Source organism: Mus caroli, unplaced genomic scaffold, assembly GCF_978045245.1.
Source record: "Mus caroli unplaced genomic scaffold, Mus_caroli_1 scaffold_10, whole genome shotgun sequence".
NCBI lineage: Eukaryota > Metazoa > Chordata > Mammalia > Rodentia > Muridae > Mus > Mus caroli.
Window position 1 is genome coordinate 5,713,809 of NW_028227265.1, and position 19,423 is coordinate 5,733,231.

At 64.4% G+C, this 19,423-nt stretch overlaps 11 non-coding genes across 11 annotated transcripts; all 11 read left to right on the top strand.

Moving 5' to 3' along the window:
• The first annotated feature begins 1,506 nt into the window (after positions 1–1,506).
• Positions 1,507–1,625, top strand: LOC147002219 (5S ribosomal RNA). The gene has a single exon (XR_015048899.1). It is a non-coding gene; the product is annotated as a 5S ribosomal RNA (ribosomal RNA).
• Positions 1,626–3,194: 1,569 nt separating this feature from the next.
• On the top strand, positions 3,195–3,313 carry LOC147002220 (5S ribosomal RNA). The gene has a single exon (XR_015048754.1). It is a non-coding gene; the product is annotated as a 5S ribosomal RNA (ribosomal RNA).
• A 1,550-nt stretch (positions 3,314–4,863) lies between these two features.
• LOC147002221 (5S ribosomal RNA) lies at positions 4,864–4,982 on the top strand. The gene has a single exon (XR_015048755.1). It is a non-coding gene; the product is annotated as a 5S ribosomal RNA (ribosomal RNA).
• A 1,557-nt stretch (positions 4,983–6,539) lies between these two features.
• LOC147002222 (5S ribosomal RNA) lies at positions 6,540–6,658 on the top strand. The gene has a single exon (XR_015048756.1). It is a non-coding gene; the product is annotated as a 5S ribosomal RNA (ribosomal RNA).
• A 1,563-nt stretch (positions 6,659–8,221) lies between these two features.
• On the top strand, positions 8,222–8,340 carry LOC147002223 (5S ribosomal RNA). The gene has a single exon (XR_015048757.1). It is a non-coding gene; the product is annotated as a 5S ribosomal RNA (ribosomal RNA).
• A 1,563-nt stretch (positions 8,341–9,903) lies between these two features.
• On the top strand, positions 9,904–10,022 carry LOC147002224 (5S ribosomal RNA). The gene has a single exon (XR_015048758.1). It is a non-coding gene; the product is annotated as a 5S ribosomal RNA (ribosomal RNA).
• Positions 10,023–11,585: 1,563 nt separating this feature from the next.
• Positions 11,586–11,704, top strand: LOC147002225 (5S ribosomal RNA). Its single transcript, XR_015048759.1, has one exon. It is a non-coding gene; the product is annotated as a 5S ribosomal RNA (ribosomal RNA).
• A 1,559-nt stretch (positions 11,705–13,263) lies between these two features.
• On the top strand, positions 13,264–13,382 carry LOC147002226 (5S ribosomal RNA). Its single transcript, XR_015048760.1, has one exon. It is a non-coding gene; the product is annotated as a 5S ribosomal RNA (ribosomal RNA).
• A 1,567-nt stretch (positions 13,383–14,949) lies between these two features.
• Positions 14,950–15,068, top strand: LOC147002227 (5S ribosomal RNA). The gene has a single exon (XR_015048761.1). It is a non-coding gene; the product is annotated as a 5S ribosomal RNA (ribosomal RNA).
• A 1,573-nt stretch (positions 15,069–16,641) lies between these two features.
• LOC147002228 (5S ribosomal RNA) lies at positions 16,642–16,760 on the top strand. The gene has a single exon (XR_015048762.1). It is a non-coding gene; the product is annotated as a 5S ribosomal RNA (ribosomal RNA).
• A 1,559-nt stretch (positions 16,761–18,319) lies between these two features.
• LOC147002229 (5S ribosomal RNA) lies at positions 18,320–18,438 on the top strand. The gene has a single exon (XR_015048763.1). It is a non-coding gene; the product is annotated as a 5S ribosomal RNA (ribosomal RNA).
• The last annotated feature ends 985 nt before the right edge of the window (positions 18,439–19,423 follow it).

Sequence of the window (19,423 nt, forward strand, 5' to 3'; positions counted from 1 at the left end):
CCGGCGACCCAGGCTCAGGCCAGGCCCATCCACACCCCACACCCCACACCCCCGAAGGAGCCCACCCTCGTCCTCTCACAGGAGGCTCCCGGAGCCCTAAGGCAGGGCACACCGTGCTGGCCACCCCAGCACCACCCTGCTGAGCTAGCTAGCTAGCTAGCAAGGGCACACGGGACACGGGACACCGGATGGGAGAGCCTCTCTCCATTTGCACCGAGCCCAGGCTGGCCTGAACACTCCACCCTCATCCAACACCGCACTTGCCTCCCACCTTGTGTGAGTGGTAGTGTGTTTGTGTGTGTGTCTGTGTGCGAGAGAGTTGTATGTGTTTTGCCCCTCCTGACTTCTGATAATTCACCTGGGTCCCAGTGTGTGGGTCTGTGTGTGTGTCTGTGTGTAAGCTGAGGACCGACCCTCCGTGCTTGCTTGCTCAATCAGCCAGTACACACGTGTGTGTGTGTGTGTGTGTGTGTGTGTGTTTGCCTGAGGGTAGGGGCAGGTGGGCCAGACTGCGAGTGTGTGAGTGGTGTGAGTGTGTGTTTCCCGTGCGTGGGCGTGTCTGCGTGTGTCTGTGTGCTGCCTGCTCCGTCTAGCCAGCCGGTCCTCCTTTTTTGTCCGGGTGCACAAGCCGCAGTGCCCTGACACGTGTCTGCTTCCGTGGGCCCATGGGTGGGTAGGGGGCACGTTTGTGTGCCTGTCCGGGTGTGGTGTGTGCTTGCGCTCTGGAGGCAGTGCACGGGCAGTGCAGTGCGTGCCTCTTGGGCTAGCCTGTGCCGCTGGGTGTGGCTGTGCGTGTCCCAGTGTCCCAGGTGGGCTGGGATGCCATCCATCCATCCATCCATCCATCCATCCATCCATCCATCCATCCATCCATCCACAGTGGGTTTACTTCCCTTGCGTGCCCGGGCTGAGGGGCCCAGTCCTGGGCACAGGGACGGTGGGTGGGTAGGTGGGTGGACCAGTCGGCGAGGTGGGGCGGAACGTCCGAGGTCCAGGGTGGGTCAGGATTTGAGAAGCTGGGAGGGACCTCGGGTGGGTGGAAGGGGAAGTCCCGGGTGGGTGAGGGCGCTGCTGCACGAAGCCCGTGGGACCGTCCAGGAGGGGAGGGAGGGGAGAAGAAGCGAGGAGGGGAGATGTGTGTGCGGCCAAGGCTGGCACTCACTGGCTGGGCCCGTGGTGCCTCGAGGGCAGGCAGAGGGGGGCTGGTGGGGGCTCTGGGGGAGGTTGTGGGCAGCGTGAGGCAGGCAGCGGGAAGCGAGGAGGCACCGTGGGCTGGGGCGTGTCGTGTGGGTGGGGCTCGGGCCGGGCGTGTCGTGTCATGTCGTGTCGTGTCGGTGTGTGGTGTGTGTCTGTGGGCTGTGCGCTGGGCTCTGGTCTCAGGGCTCGTGTGAGCTCGTCGTCGTCGTGGGGCGTCGGGCGTCGGGCATCGGGCGTCGGGCGGGCGAGTGAGCGAAGGAGCCAGCGTGCGCAGCAGGCTCTTGGGGCTTGTCGGCGCCACCCGCCCTCGTCTACGGCCATACCACCCTGAACGCGCCCGATCTCGTCTGATCTCGGAAGCTAAGCAGGGTCGGGCCTGGTTAGTACTTGGATGGGAGACCGCCTGGGAATACCGGGTGCTGTAGGCTTTTTGGACTCCCCTCTGTCTCTCTCTCCCTTTTGGCCACGGACACGGCCGCCCGGCGACCCAGGCTCAGGCCAGGCCCATCCACACCCCACACCCCACACCCCCGAAGGAGCCCACCCTCGTCCTCTCACAGGAGGCTCCCGGAGCCCTAAGGCAGGGCACACCGTGCTGGCCACCCCAGCACCACCCTGCTGAGCTAGCTAGCTAGCTAGCAAGGGCACACGGGACACGGGACACCGGATGGGAGAGCCTCTCTCCATTTGCACCGAGCCCAGGCTGGCCTGAACACTCCACCCTCATCCAACACCGCACTTGCCTCCCACCTTGTGTGAGTGGTAGTGTGTGTGTGTGTGTGTCTGTGTGCGAGAGAGTTGTATGTGTTTTGCCCCTCCTGACTTCTGATAATTCACCTGGGTCCCAGTGTGTGGGTCTGTGTGTGTGTGTCTGTGTGTAAGCTGAGGACCGACCCTCCGTGCTTGCTTGCTCAATCAGCCAGTACACACGTGTGTGTGTGTGTGTGTGTGTGTGTGTGTGTGTGTGTGTGTGTGTTTGCCTGAGGGTAGGGGCAGGTGGGCCAGACTGCGAGTGTGTGAGTGGTGTGAGTGTGTGTTTCCCGTGCGTGGGCGTGTCTGCGTGTGTCTGTGTGCTGCCTGCTCCGTCTAGCCAGCCGGTCCTCCTTTTTTGTCCGGGTGCACAAGCCGCAGTGCCCTGACACGTGTCTGCTTCCGTGGGCCCATGGGTGGGTAGGGGGCACGTTTGTGTGCCTGTCCGGGTGTGGTGTGTGCTTGCGCTCTGGAGGCAGTGCACGGGCAGTGCAGTGCGTGCCTCTTGGGCTAGCCTGTGCCGCTGGGTGTGGCTGTGCGTGTCCCAGTGTCCCAGGTGGGCTGGGATGCCATCCATCCATCCATCCATCCATCCATCCATCCATCCATCCATCCACAGTGGGTTTACTTCCCTTGCGTGCCCGGGCTGAGGGGCCCAGTCCTGGGCACAGACAGGGACGGTGGGTGGGTAGGTGGGTGGACCAGTCGGCGAGGTGGGGCGGAACGTCCGAGGTCCAGGGTGGGTCAGGATTTGAGAAGCTGGGAGGGACCTCGGGTGGGTGGAAGGGGAAGTCCCGGGTGGGTGAGGGCGCTGTTGCACGAAGCCCGTGGAACCGTCCAGGAGGGGAGGGAGGGGAGAAGAAGCGAGGAGGGGAGATGTGTGTGCGACCAAGGCTGGCACTCACTGGCTGGGCCAGTGGTGCCTCGAGGGCAGGCAGAGGGGGGCTGGTGGGGGCTCTGGGGGAGGTTGTGGGCAGCGTGAGGCAGGCAGCGGGAAGCGAGGAGGCACCGTGGGCTGGGGCGTGTCGTGTGGGTGGGGCTCGGGCCGGGCGTGTCGTGTCATGTCGTGTCGTGTCGGTGTGTGGTGTGTGTCTGTGGGCTGTGCGCTGGGCTCTGGTCTCAGGGCTCGTGTGAGCTCGTCGTCGTCGTGGGGCGTCGGGCGTCGGGCATCGGGCGTCGGGCGGGCGAGTGAGCGAAGGAGCGAGCGCGAAGCAGGCTCTTGGGGCTTGTCGGCGCCACCCGCCCTCGTCTACGGCCATACCACCCTGAACGCGCCCGATCTCGTCTGATCTCGGAAGCTAAGCAGGGTCGGGCCTGGTTAGTACTTGGATGGGAGACCGCCTGGGAATACCGGGTGCTGTAGGCTTTTTGGACTCCCCTCTGTCTCTCTCTCCCTTTTGGCCACGGACACGGCCGCCCGGCGACCCAGGCTCAGGCCAGGCCCATCCACACCCCACACCCCACACCCCCGAAGGAGCCCACCCTCGTCCTCTCACAGGAGGCTCCCGGAGCCCTAAGGCAGGGCACACCGTGCTGGCCACCCCAGCACCACCCTGCTGAGCTAGCTAGCTAGCTAGCAAGGGCACACGGGACACGGGACACCGGATGGGAGAGCCTCTCTCCATTTGCACCGAGCCCAGGCTGGCCTGAACACTCCACCCTCATCCAACACCGCACTTGCCTCCCACCTTGTGTGAGTGGTAGTGTGTGTGTGTGTGTGTCTGTGTGCGAGAGAGTTGTATGTGTTTTGCCCCTCCTGACTTCTGATAATTCACCTGGGTCCCAGTGTGTGGGTCTGTGTGTGTGTGTCTGTGTGTAAGCTGAGGACCGACCCTCCGTGCTTGCTTGCTCAATCAGCCAGTACACACGTGTGTGTGTGTGTGTGTGTGTGTGTGTGTGTTTGCCTGAGGGTAGGGGCAGGTGGGCCAGACTGCGAGTGTGTGAGTGGTGTGAGTGTGTGTTTCCCGTGCGTGGGCGTGTCTGCGTGTGTCTGTGTGCTGCCTGCTCCGTCTAGCCAGCCGGTCCTCCTTTTTTGTCCGGGTGCACAAGCCGCAGTGCCCTGACACGTGTCTGCTTCCGTGGGCCCATGGGTGGGTAGGGGGCACGTTTGTGTGCCTGTCCGGGTGTGGTGTGTGCTTGCGCTCTGGAGGCAGTGCACGGGCAGTGCAGTGCGTGCCTCTTGGGCTAGCCTGTGCCGCTGGGTGTGGCTGTGCGTGTCCCAGTGTCCCAGGTGGGCTGGGATGCCATCCATCCATCCATCCATCCATCCATCCATCCATCCATCCATCCACAGTGGGTTTACTTCCCTTGCGTGCCCGGGCTGAGGGGCCCAGTCCTGGGCACAGACAGGGACGGTGGGTGGGTAGGTGGGTGGACCAGTCGGCGAGGTGGGGCGGAACGTCCGAGGTCCAGGGTGGGTCAGGATTTGAGAAGCTGGGAGGGACCTCGGGTGGGTGGAAGGGGAAGTCCCGGGTGGGTGAGGGCGCTGTTGCACGAAGCCCGTGGAACCGTCCAGGAGGGGAGGGAGGGGAGAAGAAGCGAGGAGGGGAGATGTGTGTGCGGCCAAGGCTGGCACTCACTGGCTGGGCCAGTGGTGCCTCGAGGGCAGGCAGAGGGGGGCTGGTGGGGGCTCTGGGGGAGGTTGTGGGCAGCGTGAGGCAGGCAGCGGGAAGCGAGGAGGCACCGTGGGCTGGGGCGTGTCGTGTGGGTGGGGCTCGGGCCGGGCGTGTCGTGTCATGTCGTGTCGTGTCGGTGTGTGGTGTGTGTCTGTGGGCTGTGCGCTGGGCTCTGGTCTCAGGGCTCGTGTGAGCTCGTCGTCGTCGTGGGGCGTCGGGCATCGGGCGTCGGGCGGGCGAGTGAGCGAAGGAGCGAGCGCGCGCAGCAGGCTCTTGGGGCTTGTCGGCGCCACCCGCCCTCGTCTACGGCCATACCACCCTGAACGCGCCCGATCTCGTCTGATCTCGGAAGCTAAGCAGGGTCGGGCCTGGTTAGTACTTGGATGGGAGACCGCCTGGGAATACCGGGTGCTGTAGGCTTTTTGGACTCCCCTCTGTCTCTCTCTCCCTTTTGGCCACGGACACGGCCGCCCGGCGACCCAGGCTCAGGCCAGGCCCATCCACACCCCACACCCCACACCCCCGAAGGAGCCCACCCTCGTCCTCTCACAGGAGGCTCCCGGAGCCCTAAGGCAGGGCACACCGTGCTGGCCACCCCAGCACCACCCTGCTGAGCTAGCTAGCTAGCTAGCAAGGGCACACGGGACACGGGACACCGGATGGGAGAGCCTCTCTCCATTTGCACCGAGCCCAGGCTGGCCTGAACACTCCACCCTCATCCAACACCGCACTTGCCTCCCACCTTGTGTGAGTGGTAGTGTGTTTGTGTGTGTGTCTGTGTGCGAGAGAGTTGTATGTGTTTTGCCCCTCCTGACTTCTGATAATTCACCTGGGTCCCAGTGTGTGGGTCTGTGTGTGTGTCTGTGTGTAAGCTGAGGACCGACCCTCCGTGCTTGCTTGCTCAATCAGCCAGTACACACGTGTGTGTGTGTGTGTGTGTGTGTGTGTGTTTGCCTGAGGGTAGGGGCAGGTGGGCCAGACTGCGAGTGTGTGAGTGGTGTGAGTGTGTGTTTCCCGTGCGTGGGCGTGTCTGCGTGTGTCTGTGTGCTGCCTGCTCCGTCTAGCCAGCCGGTCCTCCTTTTTTGTCCGGGTGCACAAGCCGCAGTGCCCTGACACGTGTCTGCTTCCGTGGGCCCATGGGTGGGTAGGGGGCACGTTTGTGTGCCTGTCCGGGTGTGGTGTGTGCTTGCGCTCTGGAGGCAGTGCACGGGCAGTGCAGTGCGTGCCTCTTGGGCTAGCCTGTGCCGCTGGGTGTGGCTGTGCGTGTCCCAGTGTCCCAGGTGGGCTGGGATGCCATCCATCCATCCATCCATCCATCCATCCATCCATCCATCCATCCATCCATCCACAGTGGGTTTACTTCCCTTGCGTGCCCGGGCTGAGGGGCCCAGTCCTGGGCACAGGGACGGTGGGTGGGTAGGTGGGTGGACCAGTCGGCGAGGTGGGGCGGAACGTCCGAGGTCCAGGGTGGGTCAGGATTTGAGAAGCTGGGAGGGACCTCGGGTGGGTGGAAGGGGAAGTCCCGGGTGGGTGAGGGCGCTGCTGCACGAAGCCCGTGGGACCGTCCAGGAGGGGAGGGAGGGGAGAAGAAGCGAGGAGGGGAGATGTGTGTGCGGCCAAGGCTGGCACTCACTGGCTGGGCCCGTGGTGCCTCGAGGGCAGGCAGAGGGGGGCTGGTGGGGGCTCTGGGGGAGGTTGTGGGCAGCGTGAGGCAGGCAGCGGGAAGCGAGGAGGCACCGTGGGCTGGGGCGTGTCGTGTGGGTGGGGCTCGGGCCGGGCGTGTCGTGTCATGTCGTGTCGTGTCGGTGTGTGGTGTGTGTCTGTGGGCTGTGCGCTGGGCTCTGGTCTCAGGGCTCGTGTGAGCTCGTCGTCGTCGTGGGGCGTCGGGCGTCGGGCATCGGGCGTCGGGCGGGCGAGTGAGCGAAGGAGCCAGCGTGCGCAGCAGGCTCTTGGGGCTTGTCGGCGCCACCCGCCCTCGTCTACGGCCATACCACCCTGAACGCGCCCGATCTCGTCTGATCTCGGAAGCTAAGCAGGGTCGGGCCTGGTTAGTACTTGGATGGGAGACCGCCTGGGAATACCGGGTGCTGTAGGCTTTTTGGACTCCCCTCTGTCTCTCTCTCCCTTTTGGCCACGGACACGGCCGCCCGGCGACCCAGGCTCAGGCCAGGCCCATCCACACCCCACACCCCACACCCCCGAAGGAGCCCACCCTCGTCCTCTCACAGGAGGCTCCCGGAGCCCTAAGGCAGGGCACACCGTGCTGGCCACCCCAGCACCACCCTGCTGAGCTAGCTAGCTAGCTAGCAAGGGCACACGGGACACGGGACACCGGATGGGAGAGCCTCTCTCCATTTGCACCGAGCCCAGGCTGGCCTGAACACTCCACCCTCATCCAACACCGCACTTGCCTCCCACCTTGTGTGAGTGGTAGTGTGTGTGTGTGTGTGTCTGTGTGCGAGAGAGTTGTATGTGTTTTGCCCCTCCTGACTTCTGATAATTCACCTGGGTCCCAGTGTGTGGGTCTGTGTGTGTGTGTCTGTGTGTAAGCTGAGGACCGACCCTCCGTGCTTGCTTGCTCAATCAGCCAGTACACACGTGTGTGTGTGTGTGTGTGTGTGTGTGTGTGTGTGTGTGTTTGCCTGAGGGTAGGGGCAGGTGGGCCAGACTGCGAGTGTGTGAGTGGTGTGAGTGTGTGTTTCCCGTGCGTGGGCGTGTCTGCGTGTGTCTGTGTGCTGCCTGCTCCGTCTAGCCAGCCGGTCCTCCTTTTTTGTCCGGGTGCACAAGCCGCAGTGCCCTGACACGTGTCTGCTTCCGTGGGCCCATGGGTGGGTAGGGGGCACGTTTGTGTGCCTGTCCGGGTGTGGTGTGTGCTTGCGCTCTGGAGGCAGTGCACGGGCAGTGCAGTGCGTGCCTCTTGGGCTAGCCTGTGCCGCTGGGTGTGGCTGTGCGTGTCCCAGTGTCCCAGGTGGGCTGGGATGCCATCCATCCATCCATCCATCCATCCATCCATCCATCCATCCATCCACAGTGGGTTTACTTCCCTTGCGTGCCCGGGCTGAGGGGCCCAGTCCTGGGCACAGACAGGGACGGTGGGTGGGTAGGTGGGTGGACCAGTCGGCGAGGTGGGGCGGAACGTCCGAGGTCCAGGGTGGGTCAGGATTTGAGAAGCTGGGAGGGACCTCGGGTGGGTGGAAGGGGAAGTCCCGGGTGGGTGAGGGCGCTGTTGCACGAAGCCCGTGGAACCGTCCAGGAGGGGAGGGAGGGGAGAAGAAGCGAGGAGGGGAGATGTGTGTGCGACCAAGGCTGGCACTCACTGGCTGGGCCAGTGGTGCCTCGAGGGCAGGCAGAGGGGGGCTGGTGGGGGCTCTGGGGGAGGTTGTGGGCAGCGTGAGGCAGGCAGCGGGAAGCGAGGAGGCACCGTGGGCTGGGGCGTGTCGTGTGGGTGGGGCTCGGGCCGGGCGTGTCGTGTCATGTCGTGTCGTGTCGGTGTGTGGTGTGTGTCTGTGGGCTGTGCGCTGGGCTCTGGTCTCAGGGCTCGTGTGAGCTCGTCGTCGTCGTGGGGCGTCGGGCGTCGGGCATCGGGCGTCGGGCGGGCGAGTGAGCGAAGGAGCGAGCGCGAAGCAGGCTCTTGGGGCTTGTCGGCGCCACCCGCCCTCGTCTACGGCCATACCACCCTGAACGCGCCCGATCTCGTCTGATCTCGGAAGCTAAGCAGGGTCGGGCCTGGTTAGTACTTGGATGGGAGACCGCCTGGGAATACCGGGTGCTGTAGGCTTTTTGGACTCCCCTCTGTCTCTCTCTCCCTTTTGGCCACGGACACGGCCGCCCGGCGACCCAGGCTCAGGCCAGGCCCATCCACACCCCACACCCCACACCCCCGAAGGAGCCCACCCTCGTCCTCTCACAGGAGGCTCCCGGAGCCCTAAGGCAGGGCACACCGTGCTGGCCACCCCAGCACCACCCTGCTGAGCTAGCTAGCTAGCTAGCAAGGGCACACGGGACACGGGACACCGGATGGGAGAGCCTCTCTCCATTTGCACCGAGCCCAGGCTGGCCTGAACACTCCACCCTCATCCAACACCGCACTTGCCTCCCACCTTGTGTGAGTGGTAGTGTGTGTGTGTGTGTGTCTGTGTGCGAGAGAGTTGTATGTGTTTTGCCCCTCCTGACTTCTGATAATTCACCTGGGTCCCAGTGTGTGGGTCTGTGTGTGTGTGTCTGTGTGTAAGCTGAGGACCGACCCTCCGTGCTTGCTTGCTCAATCAGCCAGTACACACGTGTGTGTGTGTGTGTGTGTGTGTGTGTGTGTGTTTTCCTGAGGGTAGGGGCAGGTGGGCCAGACTGCGAGTGTGTGAGTGGTGTGAGTGTGTGTTTCCCGTGCGTGGGCGTGTCTGCGTGTGTCTGTGTGCTGCCTGCTCCGTCTAGCCAGCCGGTCCTCCTTTTTTGTCCGGGTGCACAAGCCGCAGTGCCCTGACACGTGTCTGCTTCCGTGGGCCCATGGGTGGGTAGGGGGCACGTTTGTGTGCCTGTCCGGGTGTGGTGTGTGCTTGCGCTCTGGAGGCAGTGCACGGGCAGTGCAGTGCGTGCCTCTTGGGCTAGCCTGTGCCGCTGGGTGTGGCTGTGCGTGTCCCAGTGTCCCAGGTGGGCTGGGATGCCATCCATCCATCCATCCATCCATCCATCCATCCATCCATCCATCCATCCACAGTGGGTTTACTTCCCTTGCGTGCCCGGGCTGAGGGGCCCAGTCCTGGGCACAGACAGGGACGGTGGGTGGGTAGGTGGGTGGACCAGTCGGCGAGGTGGGGCGGAACGTCCGAGGTCCAGGGTGGGTCAGGATTTGAGAAGCTGGGAGGGACCTCGGGTGGGTGGAAGGGGAAGTCCCGGGTGGGTGAGGGCGCTGCTGCACGAAGCCCGTGGGACCGTCCAGGAGGGGAGGGAGGGGAGAAGAAGCGAGGAGGGGAGATGTGTGTGCGGCCAAGGCTGGCACTCACTGGCTGGGCCCGTGGTGCCTCGAGGGCAGGCAGAGGGGGGCTGGTGGGGGCTCTGGGGGAGGTTGTGGGCAGCGTGAGGCAGGCAGCGGGAAGCGAGGAGGCACCGTGGGCTGGGGCGTGTCGTGTGGGTGGGGCTCGGGCCGGGCGTGTCGTGTCATGTCGTGTCGTGTCGGTGTGTGGTGTGTGTCTGTGGGCTGTGCGCTGGGCTCTGGTCTCAGGGCTCGTGTGAGCTCGTCGTCGTCGTGGGGCGTCGGGCGTCGGGCATCGGGCGTCGGGCGGGCGAGTGAGCGAAGGAGCCAGCGTGCGCAGCAGGCTCTTGGGGCTTGTCGGCGCCACCCCCCCTCGTCTACGGCCATACCACCCTGAACGCGCCCGATCTCGTCTGATCTCGGAAGCTAAGCAGGGTCGGGCCTGGTTAGTACTTGGATGGGAGACCGCCTGGGAATACCGGGTGCTGTAGGCTTTTTGGACTCCCCTCTGTCTCTCTCTCCCTTTTGGCCACGGACACGGCCGCCCGGCGACCCAGGCTCAGGCCAGGCCCATCCACACCCCACACCCCACACCCCCGAAGGAGCCCACCCTCGTCCTCTCACAGGAGGCTCCCGGAGCCCTAAGGCAGGGCACACCGTGCTGGCCACCCCAGCACCACCCTGCTGAGCTAGCTAGCTAGCTAGCAAGGGCACACGGGACACGGGACACCGGATGGGAGAGCCTCTCTCCATTTGCACCGAGCCCAGGCTGGCCTGAACACTCCACCCTCATCCAACACCGCACTTGCCTCCCACCTTGTGTGAGTGGTAGTGTGTGTGTGTGTGTGTCTGTGTGCGAGAGAGTTGTATGTGTTTTGCCCCTCCTGACTTCTGATAATTCACCTGGGTCCCAGTGTGTGGGTCTGTGTGTGTGTGTCTGTGTGTAAGCTGAGGACCGACCCTCCGTGCTTGCTTGCTCAATCAGCCAGTACACACGTGTGTGTGTGTGTGTGTGTGTGTGTGTGTGTGTGTGTGTTTGCCTGAGGGTAGGGGCAGGTGGGCCAGACTGCGAGTGTGTGAGTGGTGTGAGTGTGTGTTTCCCGTGCGTGGGCGTGTCTGCGTGTGTCTGTGTGCTGCCTGCTCCGTCTAGCCAGCCGGTCCTCCTTTTTTGTCCGGGTGCACAAGCCGCAGTGCCCTGACACGTGTCTGCTTCCGTGGGCCCATGGGTGGGTAGGGGGCACGTTTGTGTGCCTGTCCGGGTGTGGTGTGTGCTTGCGCTCTGGAGGCAGTGCACGGGCAGTGCAGTGCGTGCCTCTTGGGCTAGCCTGTGCCGCTGGGTGTGGCTGTGCGTGTCCCAGTGTCCCAGGTGGGCTGGGATGCCATCCATCCATCCATCCATCCATCCATCCATCCATCCATCCATCCACAGTGGGTTTACTTCCCTTGCGTGCCCGGGCTGAGGGGCCCAGTCCTGGGCACAGACAGGGACGGTGGGTGGGTAGGTGGGTGGACCAGTCGGCGAGGTGGGGCGGAACGTCCGAGGTCCAGGGTGGGTCAGGATTTGAGAAGCTGGGAGGGACCTCGGGTGGGTGGAAGGGGAAGTCCCGGGTGGGTGAGGGCGCTGTTGCACGAAGCCCGTGGAACCGTCCAGGAGGGGAGGGAGGGGAGAAGAAGCGAGGAGGGGAGATGTGTGTGCGACCAAGGCTGGCACTCACTGGCTGGGCCAGTGGTGCCTCGAGGGCAGGCAGAGGGGGGCTGGTGGGGGCTCTGGGGGAGGTTGTGGGCAGCGTGAGGCAGGCAGCGGGAAGCGAGGAGGCACCGTGGGCTGGGGCGTGTCGTGTGGGTGGGGCTCGGGCCGGGCGTGTCGTGTCATGTCGTGTCGTGTCGGTGTGTGGTGTGTGTCTGTGGGCTGTGCGCTGGGCTCTGGTCTCAGGGCTCGTGTGAGCTCGTCGTCGTCGTGGGGCGTCGGGCGTCGGGCATCGGGCGTCGGGCGGGCGAGTGAGCGAAGGAGCGAGCGCGAAGCAGGCTCTTGGGGCTTGTCGGCGCCACCCGCCCTCGTCTACGGCCATACCACCCTGAACGCGCCCGATCTCGTCTGATCTCGGAAGCTAAGCAGGGTCGGGCCTGGTTAGTACTTGGATGGGAGACCGCCTGGGAATACCGGGTGCTGTAGGCTTTTTGGACTCCCCTCTGTCTCTCTCTCCCTTTTGGCCACGGACACGGCCGCCCGGCGACCCAGGCTCAGGCCAGGCCCATCCACACCCCACACCCCACACCCCCGAAGGAGCCCACCCTCGTCCTCTCACAGGAGGCTCCCGGAGCCCTAAGGCAGGGCACACCGTGCTGGCCACCCCAGCACCACCCTGCTGAGCTAGCTAGCTAGCTAGCAAGGGCACACGGGACACGGGACACCGGATGGGAGAGCCTCTCTCCATTTGCACCGAGCCCAGGCTGGCCTGAACACTCCACCCTCATCCAACACCGCACTTGCCTCCCACCTTGTGTGAGTGGTAGTGTGTGTGTGTGTGTGTCTGTGTGCGAGAGAGTTGTATGTGTTTTGCCCCTCCTGACTTCTGATAATTCACCTGGGTCCCAGTGTGTGGGTCTGTGTGTGTGTGTCTGTGTGTAAGCTGAGGACCGACCCTCCGTGCTTGCTTGCTCAATCAGCCAGTACACACGTGTGTGTGTGTGTGTGTGTGTGTGTGTGTGTTTGCCTGAGGGTAGGGGCAGGTGGGCCAGACTGCGAGTGTGTGAGTGGTGTGAGTGTGTGTTTCCCGTGCGTGGGCGTGTCTGCGTGTGTCTGTGTGCTGCCTGCTCCGTCTAGCCAGCCGGTCCTCCTTTTTTGTCCGGGTGCACAAGCCGCAGTGCCCTGACACGTGTCTGCTTCCGTGGGCCCATGGGTGGGTAGGGGGCACGTTTGTGTGCCTGTCCGGGTGTGGTGTGTGCTTGCGCTCTGGAGGCAGTGCACGGGCAGTGCAGTGCGTGCCTCTTGGGCTAGCCTGTGCCGCTGGGTGTGGCTGTGCGTGTCCCAGTGTCCCAGGTGGGCTGGGATGCCATCCATCCATCCATCCATCCATCCATCCATCCATCCATCCATCCATCCACAGTGGGTTTACTTCCCTTGCGTGCCCGGGCTGAGGGGCCCAGTCCTGGGCACAGACAGGGACGGTGGGTGGGTAGGTGGGTGGACCAGTCGGCGAGGTGGGGCGGAACGTCCGAGGTCCAGGGTGGGTCAGGATTTGAGAAGCTGGGAGGGACCTCGGGTGGGTGGAAGGGGAAGTCCCGGGTGGGTGAGGGCGCTGTTGCACGAAGCCCGTGGAACCGTCCAGGAGGGGAGGGAGGGGAGAAGAAGCGAGGAGGGGAGATGTGTGTGCGGCCAAGGCTGGCACTCACTGGCTGGGCCCGTGGTGCCTCGAGGGCAGGCAGAGGGGGGCTGGTGGGGGCTCTGGGGGAGGTTGTGGGCAGCGTGAGGCAGGCAGCGGGAAGCGAGGAGGCACCGTGGGCTGGGGCGTGTCGTGTGGGTGGGGCTCGGGCCGGGCGTGTCGTGTCATGTCGTGTCGTGTCGGTGTGTGGTGTGTGTCTGTGGGCTGTGCGCTGGGCTCTGGTCTCAGGGCTCGTGTGAGCTCGTCGTCGTCGTGGGGCGTCGGGCGTCGGGCATCGGGCGTCGGGCGGGCGAGTGAGCGAAGGAGCGAGCGCGAAGCAGGCTCTTGGGGCTTGTCGGCGCCACCCGCCCTCGTCTACGGCCATACCACCCTGAACGCGCCCGATCTCGTCTGATCTCGGAAGCTAAGCAGGGTCGGGCCTGGTTAGTACTTGGATGGGAGACCGCCTGGGAATACCGGGTGCTGTAGGCTTTTTGGACTCCCCTCTGTCTCTCTCTCCCTTTTGGCCACGGACACGGCCGCCCGGCGACCCAGGCTCAGGCCAGGCCCATCCACACCCCACACCCCACACCCCCGAAGGAGCCCACCCTCGTCCTCTCACAGGAGGCTCCCGGAGCCCTAAGGCAGGGCACACCGTGCTGGCCACCCCAGCACCACCCTGCTGAGCTAGCTAGCTAGCTAGCAAGGGCACACGGGACACGGGACACCGGATGGGAGAGCCTCTCTCCATTTGCACCGAGCCCAGGCTGGCCTGAACACTCCACCCTCATCCAACACCGCACTTGCCTCCCACCTTGTGTGAGTGGTAGTGTGTGTGTGTGTGTGTCTGTGTGCGAGAGAGTTGTATGTGTTTTGCCCCTCCTGACTTCTGATAATTCACCTGGGTCCCAGTGTGTGGGTCTGTGTGTGTGTGTCTGTGTGTAAGCTGAGGACCGACCCTCCGTGCTTGCTTGCTCAATCAGCCAGTACACACGTGTGTGTGTGTGTGTGTGTGTGTGTGTGTGTGTGTGTTTGCCTGAGGGTAGGGGCAGGTGGGCCAGACTGCGAGTGTGTGAGTGGTGTGAGTGTGTGTTTCCCGTGCGTGGGCGTGTCTGCGTGTGTCTGTGTGCTGCCTGCTCCGTCTAGCCAGCCGGTCCTCCTTTTTTGTCCGGGTGCACAAGCCGCAGTGCCCTGACACGTGTCTGCTTCCGTGGGCCCATGGGTGGGTAGGGGGCACGTTTGTGTGCCTGTCCGGGTGTGGTGTGTGCTTGCGCTCTGGAGGCAGTGCACGGGCAGTGCAGTGCGTGCCTCTTGGGCTAGCCTGTGCCGCTGGGTGTGGCTGTGCGTGTCCCAGTGTCCCAGGTGGGCTGGGATGCCATCCATCCATCCATCCATCCATCCATCCATCCATCCATCCATCCATCCACAGTGGGTTTACTTCCCTTGCGTGCCCGGGCTGAGGGGCCCAGTCCTGGGCACAGACAGGGACGGTGGGTGGGTAGGTGGGTGGACCAGTCGGCGAGGTGGGGCGGAACGTCCGAGGTCCAGGGTGGGTCAGGATTTGAGAAGCTGGGAGGGACCTCGGGTGGGTGGAAGGGGAAGTCCCGGGTGGGTGAGGGCGCTGTTGCACGAAGCCCGTGGAACCGTCCAGGAGGGGAGGGAGGGGAGAAGAAGCGAGGAGGGGAGATGTGTGTGCGGCCAAGGCTGGCACTCACTGGCTGGGCCCGTGGTGCCTCGAGGGCAGGCAGAGGGGGGCTGGTGGGGGCTCTGGGGGAGGTTGTGGGCAGCGTGAGGCAGGCAGCGGGAAGCGAGGAGGCACCGTGGGCTGGGGCGTGTCGTGTGGGTGGGGCTCGGGCCGGGCGTGTCGTGTCATGTCGTGTCGTGTCGGTGTGTGGTGTGTGTCTGTGGGCTGTGCGCTGGGCTCTGGTCTCAGGGCTCGTGTGAGCTCGTCGTCGTCGTGGGGCGTCGGGCGTCGGGCATCGGGCGTCGGGCGGGCGAGTGAGCGAAGGAGCGAGCGCGCGCAGCAGGCTCTTGGGGCTTGTCGGCGCCACCCGCCCTCGTCTACGGCCATACCACCCTGAACGCGCCCGATCTCGTCTGATCTCGGAAGCTAAGCAGGGTCGGGCCTGGTTAGTACTTGGATGGGAGACCGCCTGGGAATACCGGGTGCTGTAGGCTTTTTGGACTCCCCTCTGTCTCTCTCTCCCTTTTGGCCACGGACACGGCCGCCCGGCGACCCAGGCTCAGGCCAGGCCCATCCACACCCCACACCCCACACCCCCGAAGGAGCCCACCCTCGTCCTCTCACAGGAGGCTCCCGGAGCCCTAAGGCAGGGCACACCGTGCTGGCCACCCCAGCACCACCCTGCTGAGCTAGCTAGCTAGCTAGCAAGGGCACACGGGACACGGGACACCGGATGGGAGAGCCTCTCTCCATTTGCACCGAGCCCAGGCTGGCCTGAACACTCCACCCTCATCCAACACCGCACTTGCCTCCCACCTTGTGTGAGTGGTAGTGTGTGTGTGTGTGTGTCTGTGTGCGAGAGAGTTGTATGTGTTTTGCCCCTCCTGACTTCTGATAATTCACCTGGGTCCCAGTGTGTGGGTCTGTGTGTGTGTGTCTGTGTGTAAGCTGAGGACCGACCCTCCGTGCTTGCTTGCTCAATCAGCCAGTACACACGTGTGTGTGTGTGTGTGTGTGTGTGTGTGTGTGTGTGTGTGTGTTTGCCTGAGGGTAGGGGCAGGTGGGCCAGACTGCGAGTGTGTGAGTGGTGTGAGTGTGTGTTTCCCGTGCGTGGGCGTGTCTGCGTGTGTCTGTGTGCTGCCTGCTCCGTCTAGCCAGCCGGTCCTCCTTTTTTGTCCGGGTGCACAAGCCGCAGTGCCCTGACACGTGTCTGCTTCCGTGGGCCCATGGGTGGGTAGGGGGCACGTTTGTGTGCCTGTCCGGGTGTGGTGTGTGCTTGCGCTCTGGAGGCAGTGCACGGGCAGTGCAGTGCGTGCCTCTTGGGCTAGCCTGTGCCGCTGGGTGTGGCTGTGCGTGTCCCAGTGTCCCAGGTGGGCTGGGATGCCATCCATCCATCCATCCATCCATCCATCCATCCATCCATCCATCCATCCACAGTGGGTTTACTTCCCTTGCGTGCCCGGGCTGAGGGGCCCAGTCCTGGGCACAGACAGGGACGGTGGGTGGGTAGGTGGGTGGACCAGTCGGCGAGGTGGGGCGGAACGTCCGAGGTCCAGGGTGGGTCAGGATTTGAGAAGCTGGGAGGGACCTCGGGTGGGTGGAAGGGGAAGTCCCGGGTGGGTGAGGGCGCTGTTGCACGAAGCCCGTGGAACCGTCCAGGAGGGGAGGGAGGGGAGAAGAAGCGAGGAGGGGAGATGTGTGTGCGGCCAAGGCTGGCACTCACTGGCTGGGCCCGTGGTGCCTCGAGGGCAGGCAGAGGGGGGCTGGTGGGGGCTCTGGGGGAGGTTGTGGGCAGCGTGAGGCAGGCAGCGGGAAGCGAGGAGGCACCGTGGGCTGGGGCGTGTCGTGTGGGTGGGGCTCGGGCCGGGCGTGTCGTGTCATGTCGTGTCGTGTCGGTGTGTGGTGTGTGTCTGTGGGCTGTGCGCTGGGCTCTGGTCTCAGGGCTCGTGTGAGCTCGTCGTCGTCGTGGGGCGTCGGGCGTCGGGCATCGGGCGTCGGGCGGGCGAGTGAGCGAAGGAGCCAGCGTGCGCAGCAGGCTCTTGGGGCTTGTCGGCGCCACCCGCCCTCGTCTACGGCCATACCACCCTGAACGCGCCCGATCTCGTCTGATCTCGGAAGCTAAGCAGGGTCGGGCCTGGTTAGTACTTGGATGGGAGACCGCCTGGGAATACCGGGTGCTGTAGGCTTTTTGGACTCCCCTCTGTCTCTCTCTCCCTTTTGGCCACGGACACGGCCGCCCGGCGACCCAGGCTCAGGCCAGGCCCATCCACACCCCACACCCCACACCCCCGAAGGAGCCCACCCTCGTCCTCTCACAGGAGGCTCCCGGAGCCCTAAGGCAGGGCACACCGTGCTGGCCACCCCAGCACCACCCTGCTGAGCTAGCTAGCTAGCTAGCAAGGGCACACGGGACACGGGACACCGGATGGGAGAGCCTCTCTCCATTTGCACCGAGCCCAGGCTGGCCTGAACACTCCACCCTCATCCAACACCGCACTTGCCTCCCACCTTGTGTGAGTGGTAGTGTGTGTGTGTGTGTGTCTGTGTGCGAGAGAGTTGTATGTGTTTTGCCCCTCCTGACTTCTGATAATTCACCTGGGTCCCAGTGTGTGGGTCTGTGTGTGTGTGTCTGTGTGTAAGCTGAGGACCGACCCTCCGTGCTTGCTTGCTCAATCAGCCAGTACACACGTGTGTGTGTGTGTGTGTGTGTGTGTGTGTGTGTGTTTGCCTGAGGGTAGGGGCAGGTGGGCCAGACTGCGAGTGTGTGAGTGGTGTGAGTGTGTGTTTCCCGTGCGTGGGCGTGTCTGCGTGTGTCTGTGTGCTGCCTGCTCCGTCTAGCCAGCCGGTCCTCCTTTTTTGTCCGGGTGCACAAGCCGCAGTGCCCTGACACGTGTCTGCTTCCGTGGGCCCATGGGTGGGTAGGGGGCACGTTTGTGTGCCTGTCCGGGTGTGGTGTGTGCTTGCGCTCTGGAGGCAGTGCACGGGCAGTGCAGTGCGTGCCTCTTGGGCTAGCCTGTGCCGCTGGGTGTGGCTGTGCGTGTCCCAGTGTCCCAGGTGGGCTGGGATGCCATCCATCCATCCATCCATCCATCCATCCATCCATCCATCCATCCACAGTGGGTTTACTTCCCTTGCGTGCCCGGGCTGAGGGGCCCAGTCCTGGGCACAGACAGGGACGGTGGGTGGGTAGGTGGGTGGACCAGTCGGCGAGGTGGGGCGGAACGTCCGAGGTCCAGGGTGGGTCAGGATTTGAGAAGCTGGGAGGGACCTCGGGTGGGTGGAAGGGGAAGTCCCGGGTGGGTGAGGGCGCTGTTGCACGAAGCCCGTGGAACCGTCCAGGAGGGGAGGGAGGGGAGAAGAAGCGAGGAGGGGAGATGTGTGTGCGACCAAGGCTGGCACTCACTGGCTGGGCCAGTGGTGCCTCGAGGGCAGGCAGAGGGGGGCTGGTGGGGGCTCTGGGGGAGGTTGTGGGCAGCGTGAGGCAGGCAGCGGGAAGCGAGGAGGCACCGTGGGCTGGGGCGTGTCGTGTGGGTGGGGCTCGGGCCGGGCGTGTCGTGTCATGTCGTGTCGTGTCGGTGTGTGGTGTGTGTCTGTGGGCTGTGCGCTGGGCTCTGGTCTCAGGGCTCGTGTGAGCTCGTCGTCGTCGTGGGGCGTCGGGCGTCGGGCATCGGGCGTCGGGCGGGCGAGTGAGCGAAGGAGCGAGCGCGAAGCAGGCTCTTGGGGCTTGTCGGCGCCACCCGCCCTCGTCTACGGCCATACCACCCTGAACGCGCCCGATCTCGTCTGATCTCGGAAGCTAAGCAGGGTCGGGCCTGGTTAGTACTTGGATGGGAGACCGCCTGGGAATACCGGGTGCTGTAGGCTTTTTGGACTCCCCTCTGTCTCTCTCTCCCTTTTGGCCACGGACACGGCCGCCCGGCGACCCAGGCTCAGGCCAGGCCCATCCACACCCCACACCCCACACCCCCGAAGGAGCCCACCCTCGTCCTCTCACAGGAGGCTCCCGGAGCCCTAAGGCAGGGCACACCGTGCTGGCCACCCCAGCACCACCCTGCTGAGCTAGCTAGCTAGCTAGCAAGGGCACACGGGACACGGGACACCGGATGGGAGAGCCTCTCTCCATTTGCACCGAGCCCAGGCTGGCCTGAACACTCCACCCTCATCCAACACCGCACTTGCCTCCCACCTTGTGTGAGTGGTAGTGTGTGTGTGTGTGTGTCTGTGTGCGAGAGAGTTGTATGTGTTTTGCCCCTCCTGACTTCTGATAATTCACCTGGGTCCCAGTGTGTGGGTCTGTGTGTGTGTGTCTGTGTGTAAGCTGAGGACCGACCCTCCGTGCTTGCTTGCTCAATCAGCCAGTACACACGTGTGTGTGTGTGTGTGTGTGTGTGTGTGTGTGTGTGTGTGTTTGCCTGAGGGTAGGGGCAGGTGGGCCAGACTGCGAGTGTGTGAGTGGTGTGAGTGTGTGTTTCCCGTGCGTGGGCGTGTCTGCGTGTGTCTGTGTGCTGCCTGCTCCGTCTAGCCAGCCGGTCCTCCTTTTTTGTCCGGGTGCACAAGCCGCAGTGCCCTGACACGTGTCTGCTTCCGTGGGCCCATGGGTGGGTAGGGGGCACGTTTGTGTGCCTGTCCGGGTGTGGTGTGTGCTTGCGCTCTGGAGGCAGTGCACGGGCAGTGCAGTGCGTGCCTCTTGGGCTAGCCTGTGCCGCTGGGTGTGGCTGTGTGTGTCCCAGTGTCCCAGGTGGGCTGGGATGCCATCCATCCATCCATCCATCCATCCATCCATCCATCCATCCATCCACAGTGGGTTTACTTCCCTTGCGTGCCCGGGCTGAGGGGCCCAGTCCTGGGC